This window comes from Parasteatoda tepidariorum, chromosome 2 (genome assembly GCF_043381705.1).
Source record: "Parasteatoda tepidariorum isolate YZ-2023 chromosome 2, CAS_Ptep_4.0, whole genome shotgun sequence".
In the NCBI taxonomy this organism is placed as follows: Eukaryota; Metazoa; Arthropoda; class Arachnida; order Araneae; family Theridiidae; genus Parasteatoda; species Parasteatoda tepidariorum.
The window spans coordinates 31,939,226-31,952,500 of record NC_092205.1 but is presented as its reverse complement, the minus strand read 5'-3'; the positions used below and the strand labels follow the sequence as shown (position 1 = coordinate 31,952,500).

General features: G+C 27.4%; 1 protein-coding gene across 4 annotated transcripts in view; it reads right to left on the bottom strand.

Annotated features, from left to right (window-relative positions):
* LOC107436937 (somatostatin receptor type 5-like) overlaps positions 1-13,275 on the bottom strand; it is a 67,143-nt gene that overhangs the window by 15,035 nt on the left and 38,833 nt on the right. The window contains exon 1 of one of the 4 annotated variants that reach the window (XM_016048773.3): positions 1,064-1,200. The exons of the other annotated variants lie outside the window; for them this stretch is intronic. The gene's annotated coding sequence lies outside the window, so the exon portion shown is untranslated. Of the gene's footprint in view, positions 1-1,063; positions 1,201-13,275 lie in introns of those variants that run through there. 4 annotated transcript variants of the gene reach the window in all.

The window sequence follows — 13,275 nt, the reverse complement described above, 5'->3', positions numbered from 1 at the left end:
ATTTGAAATAAAAAATCTCGAAAAATTTTCAATTGATGGCAGAACTAGTCCTACCTCTCTGCAAAACTTTCAGAGCAATGAGACATTTTGTTGTTCTATTCTGACAATTTCTTTGTATCAGCTGGTGTTGTATATATTATAATCACTTGCTTCTTCAAGTGAAAGCATAGTATAAATCAACTAATAAACTAAAATTACCTATTGCAGACCATTATATGAACATTCAGGTAAGTTTATGACAATTATTCTTTTTTTTTTACTCAATTAAAAATTCTTTATTTTTCAAGTTAGGTTTAAGAAGGATGATGGGGCACTTGTGAACAAAACATCTGGAGCAGATGTGAACAGTATATTAATTGCATATATTAACTGATACACCTGAGGAAGATAGAATTGCTAAAGCTGCAAATAGAAAGATAGAAAAAATGAACAAAAAGCATGAAAAAGTATTAGAGAAGAAAGAAAAAGGCCCATTACAACTCCCGTGGAACATGAACTTGAGAAAAACCCAACAACGGAAAAATTATTGTACAGCTGAAAAATTATTTTCTTATTGACAGTACTGTTGTAGAATTTAAATTCACATAGTAAGCTACAACCCCTTCAGTATAATGCGTATCTATATCTGTTAAATTAAAGATTTTTTTTCCTTGAAATATGATGATTGCTTTGTGTTTTTAATTTTGTTCATATGTGCCCCAGGCATGTTCATATGTGCCCCCAATAGGGGCACATGTGAACAATTGAAGTAATTTTTCTAAAATATCATGAAGTAACGAAATATTTTATTGAAAAATCTCAAAAAATTCCATAAGACAAAGAAAAGACCATTTAAACGTATGGACTTCTTTACTATGAAAAATTTATGATATTTTTTGAAAAATGAAGAAATGAAAAAATTTGCTCACATGTGCCCCCCTCTCCCCTACATATTAAACACGATTATTAGATAAGAGAATAAATGGCTACATTGGCTTTGTACTTTCGGGAAATTTACATTTACCTTTATAGGATGTTTTACTTCAGAGATCTTCATTATTTGTAACTAAATTTAAATACATACCCCATAATTGCTCCGTATTCCATTTGTTGCGGTACAGCATATCTGCGGAAACGTTTAACCGTTATTGCCTTTCATGAATGCTTTCCAAAGTGATTCCAAATGCAACTATATAATTCATTACCGTAAAATGGAAATAAAACAAAAAGATTTAAAACTATTAATAACTTTCTGTTTGATACTTTCATTAAATACTTTAACACTTATGCAAAAATAACGGAGAAACAACAGAAACATTTTGCTATCTCCGAACAATAACAGTAGATGACTTCACTTATATAGTGCGAATGAAAACAGTTTTATTCCCTTCGCACCGCCGAGTCTAGAGTGTTTTAGTTTTTATCTGTAACAGTGGGGACCGAAAACTGTCTCTCCAATCATTACAGATACACTTAGGAAATCAATATCCCATTTTTTTTTTTTTTTTACTAAGCATTAAAAGAAAGAAATCACCTAATTTCGATGATAGTTTGAACTACTACATATCTGTTCGCAGAAAACCTATCATCGAAATTGGTTTATCGACTTATTAGATACTTTGTTTTAAACGAGACAGATAATGATTCTGAAAGTCTAGTAATTTAAATTTTTAACATTAAAATGTCTTTTAAGCATAATATATTTAAGTACTAAAAAATAACCTGACTTGTTTAAACAACATTAATGTATAATTACTGCTGAATAACGATATATCATTACAGAAAATACGTTTTTATTCGAAGTTTAAGCCCGGTGGATGAGTGGTAGCTCTCTCGTGCCACAGGTCCTGGGTTCGATCCTCGGACCGGGCAAGGTCGACTCAGCCTTTTATCCCTTCAGTGGTTCGATAAAATGAGTACCGGGCTGACCATCTAACCGGAAAATCTGCTCCTGCACCCCGGAGGCCAAGGTCAAGAAAACTGAGATGGGGACAGTAGGCCTTGGCTCGCTATGGGCTGTAGCGCCTCTGATTTTAATTCTTCAAAGTTTAAACCACATCGATGCTTAATTATTTAAAATCGCTAAAAACTAAATTTGTAAGGATATGAAAATAAGCTACTACTTCGAAACATAACGATAATATAAGTTTAAATAGTTCTAATATCTATGAATATTACGTAGCTATATAATTCAGAATTCTCTAAGAATCACAATTATCATTACAGAAAATAAGGATTTATCATAGAAAATAAAAGTATTATAAATAGTACTCCAAATGTTTGCTGATTATATAGAATTATTAAATAGTCAAAATATATTTGAAAATCACGAAATCTTATTATAAACAGTAATAATTCACTTAAGGTGTAGATTTCTTTGATTACTGACTGTTGTATATATTTTATGAAATCTATAAAAATTTAGAAATTTTTAACCTTATTACAGAAAAAAAGATATCTAAAGTTTGATTACAGTTAACAGTTTAACAGTAATGCAAGCAACAACAACAACAAAAAAAACACAAAAAAAAAAAAAAAAAAAAAAAAAAAAAAAAAAAAAAAAAACAGAATATAAAAAAAGAGCAAGCATTAACAAATAAAAAAAAATAATTGTCCAGTTTCAAAACTCATTAAGTGCTTTCATAATATTTTCCTTCTTTTTTTACTTTAAATTAAAATAAATTTTTACGTAGACTGAATATAGATTCTTTTAGAAACAGAAAATAATTTGTGCTCGTTTCCATGTTCCTTAACAGATTGTAAAAATAACTTTTTAATTCATAAATAAATAAAAAAAATCTAAAAATAGCATTCAATGATTTACTCATACTTAAGATAGCTTAATTTTTTTCTTCTTTTTTTTATTTTTTATTTTTTAAGGAAAGGTTTCAAATTCCTACTTTGGTTCAAATATTTCTTGCAACTCTATCAATTTGTTGGTTGTTGAGGGAAGAAAAATATTTGTCAAGAAACAGCCATAAGCGTCATGAAAAACATTTCCATAGCAGTGGCGGAGAAAATAACATCCCCGCTGCCAAGTGAGTTTAAAAGGCTTTTACTATTAGCCAAGGAATAAGTTGAAAAATTAAAACATTCACGAGAGCATAAATATTATATCTACGTCATTATTTAATAACTAAACGCAATTTAACATTTAGTGCTTTTAGTGGGATATTTTAGAGATCGTTTTTTTTTTCTTCTTTTGGATTACATAAAAAGGGTAAAGGTTATTGTTACAAAAGTTATAATATGATACAGGGCCCGCGCTAAGCATTCGTCACCTCGCCAAATGCAAAATTCGCCAAATTCAGCGAAACAATTTGCGTTTTGGCGAAAGTATTAGCAAACGATTTTTTTCTACCTGAAAGAAAAATATAGATTTCCACGATCTCGAAAATTACGTCAATATGAAATTTTCTGAACATATCTTATATTTTTTTCGATTACAGTAAGTTCCGTTATATATACGTCGCATTACAAATTAGAATTATATTAAGTTCAGATAATATAAGCAGCGAGAAAGATTCCCCCCCCCCTCGTAATATATAGATAGGCACGTTTGGTGCAAGATCACGCGATATCGCGAGACAAAACTCTTTTTTTTTTTTTTTTTTTTTTTNTTTTTTTTTTTTTTTTTTTTTTTTTTTTTTTTCTTTCCCTACAGCTAATGTCAACAAAGCTGATAAAGTTGTATCTTGATGCATATTATCATCCACCTAATTTCGAACAAAACAAATTTTCTCGTGATAAATAACATATTATTTATTAAAATAAACTTAATGTAAATTTTAAAAACTTAAATGTTTGTTAATAAGACAAATTAATTTTGATTTTATCTTTATAGATTACCAACTTTCAATGATACTATAACCACCTGCACTCGGAATGCAATGAACGTGTTAATCTTCATCCGAATTTCGATAAAAAAATCTTTGCTTGTAAAAAAAAAAACTTATAAATCATAATTAAATAAATCAAATAATTTATTTTCGATCTTTTTCCGAATGATTACAATCACGACAGTAGAGTCATGGTGGCTATAAAGTCCCATAGCCATCAGGCTAACCGTGGGAGGTTTTCGCTGTTTTCCTCTCCTTGTAACGCAAAAGAGGGTTAGTTCCATCTAAATGTTTTTCACGAAGGCAGAATTTCTCTCAATTCTTGATCCTGGAGTTGCCTTGTTTTCTGGGTTGTGTTCAAAATTACTAAGCTATGGAGTTAAACATTGGTAGTCGTAAACTCAAAATTGGGTCGGCTGTTCAACGACGGTTTTAAAATAAAATAAGATAAAATCGTGACGGTAAAGAAATAAGCGAGGTAGTAAGAACTCTTTTATTAAAAAATAAGACTCTAAGAATGCGTTTTATTTAAAATTAAATATATATATATTCAAATATTTAAAAAATAGTCAGAATCTAAAAACAAAACATAAAATTTTGCTTCAGATTTATCCTTATATTATGCTCTAGTCTAATAAGTTATCAAAATTTAGCCTCATACAATTCTTATTTTTTTCCTCTCAAAGATGATAAAGCATCCTAATTTTTCATCCTATTTACCATTCATTGTTCATTTACTCCTTTTCAACTGTTAAATGATTCTTGATTTGAATTTGCATTTTATAAAATGGTTTAATTTATAGTCAATTTGTATTTTGACTTGAAGTTTCCTATGGGAAAAAATTAATCATAATTTTTTTTTTGCTAAGACTTTTGAAATTTGGCTAATACTTTTGATATTTGGCTAGTTTTCTAGCTAATAATTTGAAGTTTTTAGAGCGGACTTACGATATGTTAAATAAATTGTTTAACATAGGTTAGTTTAACTTTGAAATAGATTTAAATTACTATAATATAGATATTTTAACTATATTTTTTATTTTTAAAAGAGATATCTATGAAAAAACAAAAAATTGAATATTGTTAAAAATAAGTTTGCGTACAAAAGTTTCAAATCGAGATACATTATGAAAAAATATACAGGAGCTCTTATCACCATTGCGTAGTATTTCTTTATTTTAATATTGAGATTAACTAACCAAACCTTCAATAAAAAAAGCAGTTTCCAAAAAAGGGCTTAATAAATGCTAACAAAGGTTTTTTCAAAAGCACGATGCTAATTTTGGGTTAAGAACACCTTGATGTTAGACTATAAGATTTCTTTACAATAAGTTTTTTTTGTGCAAAATTTTATATTTATGCAGTTTTATTAACACGTGAAAAAATGAACTGAATTCCTGTTATAAAATCTGCTCATAATTAAACCTTTCTTTTGGAGAGAGTTTCATTACTGGCGATAAATTTTAACAGTCTCACTTAATTACTCACTGAGAAAAAAAGTATGGTTTAAACAACCAGAATATGGTAAAATTTACCACCCACGTTTCTGGCTCTATGAGAACTCCAAACAGCTCCGTAATTTTTATCGAAGTGCTTTGACAATAATTTTTTGAAATCAATAATAAAATATGGTTTTGTAATGCATAACAATAATGCGTAATAATATATGTGTAAAAATTTAGTAATTTTATCATGATACCTTAGAGTACAGCATAAAAACTGTTTATTTGGTTGAATTTACTAATTCAGTTCTGTATTTCTTACTAATTATATATAAGAAGCCAGAGATTCCGGTTAACCGTTCTAAATGAAGAGAAAAATTACCAAAAAAAGAAGATTTAAGTACCGTAGATTATGGTTTTATAAACAATAATTATTATTATCTTACCAGAAATATCATTGAATGGCAATTTCATCAGGATTTTTTATAATCATGTTTTATAATGATGCTCAATTGTAAAAATCAGAAGTTGCATATTTATAGTAACTCGCAAATGTAAGAATGCAAGTTTTAGATTATATTAACTATATATGAAATATATATTTAATATAAATTAATTATTAATAATATGTTAAATAAATAGTTATACCTATAAAATGCAGAAGTATAATGTGTCTCTTAAATTTACAGGTTAAGAAAATTGTTTTTGTTTTTGAATTCGAAGGTATTTAGAGTGCGTTGCTGGATTAGATTTTTTACTCATTAATTAATTAAATTAATTTACTGAATAAATAAATATTATTTTTCTCTTTTTATTAACTCAAAATTCTTTAAAAAAAGCGAAAAAAAGAGATGAATGTGATAATATGAGAAAAAAATAATGCACCTGTCAAGCAATGGTTGTCATACTTTATCTTAAGAGCAATTGTTATTGCATACACTGCGTAGTTAAAATACACAATAATTCTCATATTTCTTATTTTTCATCAAAACACGAGACATTATACATAATACTTTCGTACACTTCTACTAATATGAATATACTGATCAAACAATATTTTTTTTCTAAACTATAGGACCAATAATAAATAGGAAAATGCATCAAAACATGTAATAGAAACTTTGTCACATGCTGTATTTTGTGAGGCGCAAAGAAATTACAGTGATTCATTATATTAGCACACGATACATCTTCAAAAATGACAGTGATTGATATTGATGGGCTTATAGAACTACTTATTTATTCAAGACCCTCGAATAAAATAGCATTTTATAGTATTTTTTTAATGCAAAATTTCGAAGTGGTTTTCAATTTTTTTCAAATATATCACGTCTTTTTTCTAATACACGGTAATTTGAAATATTTAATTGATATTGTTTTATAGTAAATTAAATAATATAATTATTGTAATTTTAATACTTATAAATTAAGATTTTAGTTTATCGAAAAATTTTCCGTTCTTCTTTTCTTTATTCCTTTAAAAATCTATTATTTGATTCTTAAGACATTAAAGAAATTTATGCTAAGTAATAAGCAACAAACCGTGTTTAAATCAGAATTTTTCTTACCGAGTTGTGAAATTATGAATTTGTAAAGGTCCATTCATCAATATGAAGTTCTGGTTGACAAAGTTGCTTTTTCTTGTAATGGAATTTTTAATTATTCTCAGTACTTCAAGAAGTTCCTTGCGCATCATTTTTGTTCTATAATTATTAAAAATTGTTTAGGTACTTTTCAATGTATCTTATTTAATTCTAAATTCATTTGATTAACTCAATATCGTAATTTAATTTTTAAATAATTGTACAAACATAATTGTTTTTTGACGAAATTTTAGGTGACAAAAAAAATTAATGCCTAGTTACGTTGTATTTTTAAACGGTTACTATAACTACTTAAATTTATCTAAATGCCTATTAACAACGTATTTGGATAAAAAAAATAATTTAAAAAATTAAAATTCGTTCACAAGGAACTTTTTAATTACCCAAAATTTGAAACCATACTTTAGCTATAACTTTAAAACTAGTTATTATTTTTTTTCTTACACTTTGTACACGGATTTCTACTAACTACACGGATTCACTTTCTACTAACTACACATTTCTACTTTGTACACGGATTTCTATTCTGTTAAAATGTGAAAATGATCGAGTAAAAATTGCACTTTTCTGTTTTGAACGTCCTGTGTCCCCTTAAATGACTTTTTTTCTGACCTTTTTAAACTATTTTTTGTCGAAATATTCAAGTTTAAAAACGTTGTGCATAACAGAGGGTCGTGAAAATGTTGCGACAAACTTTTAGAGCAGTTAAAGCACATAGACAGGATTAAAATTAAATTGCAACCCAACATGGACAGTCTGGAAATGACATCATAAGCCATTAGGGAAGCATCTATGCTATGATCTGTTTTCTCGTGAGCTTCTGAACAGGGATTCATAGGAGAAGACTCCCTAGCCGCGTACTATGACATTCGTCGTCAATTTCATAGGTTCCTATGCAATTGACGACCGTAATTCCCCTAATTCCCGATGAGATGCTTTAATTCCCCTTGAAGTTTGTTGTCATGTGACCTCCTGTTACATATAACGTTTTTAAATTTGTACATTTCGATTAAAAATAGACAAAAAATGTTATTTACAGAAAAATTACAGCTTAATGAAGAAAAATTAATTTCACATTTGAAATCCCCTCCGCCAAATTAGGCAAGATCAAGTATTCGTATAAAAACCACAAAAAATTTGTTGACAAGTGTTATTCATTCTCTTATAATTGTGAAAACTTTATGTAGAATATATATAATTACATATTTTGTCTCCTTCAAGTCTTCATTTTAAAACCAAAACCAGTTGTTCACTAAAACATGTACCAGGCACTACAAGATTAAATTAAATCCCTTCTTTTATTTTTAAAGGGATTTTTAGAAATATATGAAATACTCTGAGAAAAATCATGTAGAAAATTCAATTAATGTGAAGTTTGTTACCAAAATATCGATAATTTAAAAAAATTGTTATAAAAGCAATTCGAAAAGAAAACATTGTATTTTGTCTTGTTATATCTGAATGTATTTTGTTATCTGATGAAATTTGAATACCAAAATTCATTTTCCTGAATAAATTATTTCCCTTTTCGGGAATTTTCAATTGAACGTAGGCCATTTACCAGATTCCTATCTTGATTTTGAATATAAACCAAATTCTAATCTTGAATGTGAATACAAATGAACGTAAATCATTTATATCTGGAATCAAAATATTCTCTCAATATTAAGCATTCATAGTAGCTGACCGCGATGCTCAAAAATCAAAAAAATTCAGAAACTTAAAGTTACGAAGAGGTGCAGAAAAATCTACAAAGAGTACAATGGATTAACAAAAAAATAACAAACCATAATTAGTAACGATAGATTAACGATAACTTTTCTCTGATAGCATCGAAGGATTTTGTAAGATCCTTCCTCCAATTTAGTGGACACGTAATTTTTATCGGGTTTACGTTTTTAAAGTTTTCTTTATAATTCCCAAAAGGGTTCCACTTTAAGCTCGCTAACTCCCAAAAATTCTGACACAGTTCCTTTTGAGCGATATTCTCTTTTCTCCAAGTTTTATTTAATACCCCAATTTTTATACCTTTTTTCTTTTTTCTGCTCACCAATCCTCGGAGATTTGCCATTTAATTATAATAATAATCAAATTGTAGTTATATTAGAAAAAACAAATAAATTTGAAGCAAATTTATTTCCAATTTTATAAACAAATGAATTAGAAAGATAAAGAAAAAGTAAGTCACGTTGCTCATTATTTTAATTTGTGTTTTTTAAACAAATGAAGAGGAAATGAATTTTCGTAAATATGCTGAATGGTCAAGAAAAATTTGTCGAATGGTACGGGAGGTCACAGTGACCTCATGTGACCTCTCATACCGGTGCTCCAGCATGATTTAAGTAGCGAGAAATACTATGAAAGTAAGTTGTTGATACAGATTGAAGCTTTATAATCATACTCTAAATATTATATGATTATAAAAATCATAATCGATTAAAATTACTAATGTGTAAGTATCCATGGTTTCAGTTTCGAAATAATTAAAAATACTATGTTTGTATATATAGTATAAAAGGAAAACTAGAGAAACGATTGTAAAATTTTCATGATATTATTTCAGATTAATTATAATTGATTAAAGAAATTTGATGTTCTACGGCACTATCATACTGTCATGGTTTTATTAACGAGGTTGTATTCAGAGTATAATGAAGATTTACTTTTAAAATTTGGGCATAAAAATCGTCCGAACTTAAATGATTTATTAACGCTTGTTTATTTAATATGATAATAATGATATCAATTATGCTATAGATTGATCTCGTTTCTGTTTCTATTTTAAAACAATTTTTTGCTCTGATAGTATATTTAAGCACTAAATTACGGTCAGTGACCGTCAAAAAGTGTTCAAGTTACTAACCATAAAACTAAATTTATACCCATAAAGCTAAGACAACCATAAAAATACAAATCTGCCCGTAAATTTTTCTACCGATCAGAAAAAGATTGAAACTTGCATAGTCATCAGGTTCAGAGCTCAAGTAGAGATTTGAGTGTTCTTGATAATTGGAAAGTCGTCGAAATTTATTTGTTAATAATGACGATAAAATTACAGTTTTTTTTTTGCGATCAAGAAACCACTGAAACTTATTTTCTATGGTCGCTCTGAGTTCTAATAGATATTTGAGTGCTCCAGCTATTCAAAATGTGGTCGATACTTTAATTGCGAGATTCCACTCTTACACACACGAAAGTGAATCAGCAAAAACGATATTAAAGTTATAAGTTTTTGGTGCAGCCAATGAAATTTTACATAGTATTAAAAGAATAATATTGAACAAATCTAATTTAAAAAAATTAATTTTACCTATTTTTCATACAAATTTTTTTAAAAGTTAAAATCATCTAAGCATTATCTAATTATTTTAAGCAATATATAATAAAGTCATTCTTCGCGTATTTAGACGTGATTTTTGTTTTAACTTTGTAATTATAGTCGTAAGTTTAACATTCTATTCCATTTGTAAAACCATTTTATTTTTTCCCATAACGTTAAGAAGACAGAAAAGTTTCATAATCAAACATAGACATTTTTTTGGAAAACTAATCAACACTTACCTGAGAAAAGAAATTGAATTGCTTTAATTTAATTGGTAGAACCCTATTACCACAACGTAATTAGTGTGCTTGCGACAGTTTCTAACTCCATTTTCGACAAGAAAAACAAGCTTAAGAGTTGATTCAATTTACCTTTTCAACAGAAAAGCTGATTAAAACTTTTCTTGTTTTGGTAGTAGAGCAAATTCATTTTTTCTTCTTTTCTTTTCCCTATTCGTTCTGTTGGGAATTATTAAGGCAATATTTTTAAACTTTTTCAGTTAGTCACCGATAAAAATGTACTAATAACTAATTGTTTTTTTTTTACTAATCGAATTTAAAACTCTAATTCAGCTTTTGAATTTCTCTTTAGATATATTTATACCCCTGAAATAATATTATAAATTGTTAAATCGATATTTTAGGGAATCTATTATTTAATTCCAAATTCTTGGAAATTTTTATAGAAATTTTCTTTAAACGAGTTAAATAAGTTAAATACATTTATTGTTTCAAATTCAGGATAATTAATTTGCTCAAATAATTAAAGTCCTCAAAATTAATAATTTGAACAAAAAAATTTGCATTTTGTTGTTCAAATTAAAATTTTACAATTTACAATTTTACATGACAATTAAATTAAAAATGCAGTTAAATTAAATTTTAACGAAAAAAGACTTTAAAACTCATATTCATATAAGCTTCGTACTATACACCGTCGTAATAGTTCAATAATTAACACAAACCTAAACAAAATAAGAAAAAAATAAGATTAAAATAAAAATTATAAAAAACTAAATAAATAAATGAACAAATAAAATACATTTTCAAGTTAGCCCAGTAAAATGAGACAATTTCTTCAGAAAATTTAATAAGCAAATTTTTTTCCCGTAAAAACTTTGTTTCTTTATTATAAAACTGATACCTAAAAACTCCCTTACTTTCTCCTTTTTTGAGAAAAATGGAGGTGATTTTAGAGGGAGAATAGAATTTTTTCTTAACAGGCAAGTGAGCCATTGTTCCTAGTGTATTTTTCAAAGCCGAATTAAATGAGTTCAATCCCTAAGCGATCGGACTAATAGTTTAGGAGTTATAAAGGTTTTATGTCAAAAAGTACAATTTTGTACTTGTTTACGCATTTGACATTACTTTCAAGAGAAAGTGAGACACTGTTTCGTATGCTTTTTTTCATGTTGATACGCGAGTCAATGCACAGAATAGGTCAGAAGTTTCAAGGGTTTTGTAAAAAGTACTATTTTTGATCTGTACTTATGTATTGTTTAGACCTTGTGTGTTTTTTGAAATTTTGCCTTTTTGTTTTTTGTTGCTATTTGCTGTTTTCTCTATTTTCTATCTGTTTTGTCTTCCAACCTTAACTATTAATCGATAAATGCCTCTTTAGGGGCATAGGCCAAGGTCAAAGGTTCGCATGTGTATGTGTGCGTGCTTGCTTGTGTGTGTGTGCAACAGTTTAGAAATTATAAGGGTTTAGTATAAAAAAAGAATCATTTTGAAATATTAATAATAAAAAGTAAACAGCTAAAAGTACATTTTAACAGGTAAAAGTACTTATAAACGTATTTTACCTTGCTGTAAAAAAAGTACGACTTTGATTCTTACGTATTTTTTGCACGTCGAATCGAATAAGATTATATATAGGTTAATAGTTTTTATATCTAAAAGGTATTATTTTTGATTTGTATTTATGTAATAGGTCAGAAATTATAAAGGTTTAGTATCAGAAAAGAAACATTTTGAAATATTAATAATAAAAAGTAAACAGGTACAAGTATATATTTTACTTGCACTTATAAACGCATTTTACATTGCTATAAAAAAAAAGCACGACTTTGTTTCTTACGGATTTTTTAACGTCAAGACTATACATAATTTAATAGTTTTTATTTGAAAAAAAGTACTATTTTTGATATATATATACCGGTAATAGTACAGTGGGCAAAATAAAAAACGGAACTCCCCGAGAAACATTTGATTTCGGATGATCGGACTTTTATATAAAGGACTCAATCGTAATGATTCGAGAGCCTGACCTCAAATATGCTAATTAATTACTGCTGATACTGTTTTAAATTAGGAAATCAGACATAAAAGCGAACTTTCTCTGAATAAACATAAATTTTCCTTGGACGGATTTGGATTCCTGACTTTCATGATATGGTCTTAGCCGCAATCTGGAAAATATGGCCGTAGTAGTTAGTCTGGAGAGTGATCGAAAGTTTAGATTCCTTAATGTTAATTTTACTTTTATATTATTTCGCAATGTTTCGAGAGTTTTTTTAAGCTAGTGAAAAAATTTTGCACACAATTATAAAATTCATGATAATTGTGTTGAAATAATAATTTTCAGTAATTATTTATTATTTTTTAATGTTTCATTAATTAATGGTTCAAAATTTTTTTGAAGAAGAAGGTTTACAATTGTTTATACCATTTTAAAAAATGCAATTTTGTATGACAAAATACAAAATTTGAACGAAATTATCAACTATTAAATTGAGAACTTATTATTCTAAAAAAAATCAAATTTTATATGTTCGGCTTTCTTAAAATTTGACAACTCAAAAATTATTTGAAAGTTTGTGCTTGAATTTTGTCATTTAAAATTACATTCTTTAAAATGATATAATCAATTGTATACCTTACTATAAATAATTTTTCAACCATTATAAAAAATTATTTGTTATACTAATTTCTAATTTAAATGGTAAAAAAATAAAATTTGTAAAATATAGTCCCAGTAGCTTAGACAGGAGATTGGTAATTTTAATTTCCTTTTTTACTTATTCCGCTATATCTTAAAAACTTTTTAGCGAATAGAATGGATGTAAACTCATGTTTGTGAAAATTGCA